This window comes from Penaeus monodon, chromosome 34 (assembly GCF_015228065.2).
Source record: "Penaeus monodon isolate SGIC_2016 chromosome 34, NSTDA_Pmon_1, whole genome shotgun sequence".
NCBI classification, from domain to species: domain Eukaryota; kingdom Metazoa; phylum Arthropoda; class Malacostraca; order Decapoda; family Penaeidae; genus Penaeus; species Penaeus monodon.
In genome coordinates, this window is record NC_051419.1 from 3156435 (window position 1) to 3157063 (window position 629).

Here is a 629-nt window from a genome sequence, read left to right on the forward strand (position 1 = left end):
TGCCGCCAAAAAATGTTTACATATTCATCGCAAAAAAAAGAAGTTTACATCGAGTTCCAAGAAAAACGTTAATCCAGCTAAGTCAGCAACTCAGCGCGGGCGGAGTTGCGAGTTGTGTGTCTGACCAGCACTTGGTCATGGCTTCTCAAGAAAGTTATGTTTTACGCCAATGAGCGATTGTCTACGATAGATGAATGATCAAACATATTAGATCTTCCGGTCAGAATTTCCTCAAGAGCACGTCAATTGTAATTCCGTTTCATCCTAACAGAATGGTTTGAAACAAATGGACCTCACACGAGAAAACACGTTGTTTCACGTTATTAGAACAGCGACTGTCTCTTGAGGTATCAAGACAAACAATTTATAACCTGATAAGGCTGGTGCCACACTAGCAGGCGGAGAAATAAAGCAGAGGAAACAATGGGCTTGAAGCACCAAAGAAAGAGATGATGTTCAAGCCTAAGGTGATGTCTGAACGTACTATAACAGCATCCACACTTAAGTTGAAGCATCGAGAACTGCTCAAGGATGTGTCAATAAAGACTATCCAGCATCGCCTTCAGTAAAAACCTCGGTTTACCGACCCGGCGCATAACTGTGAAGCCTCTACTTACTAAAACTATGAA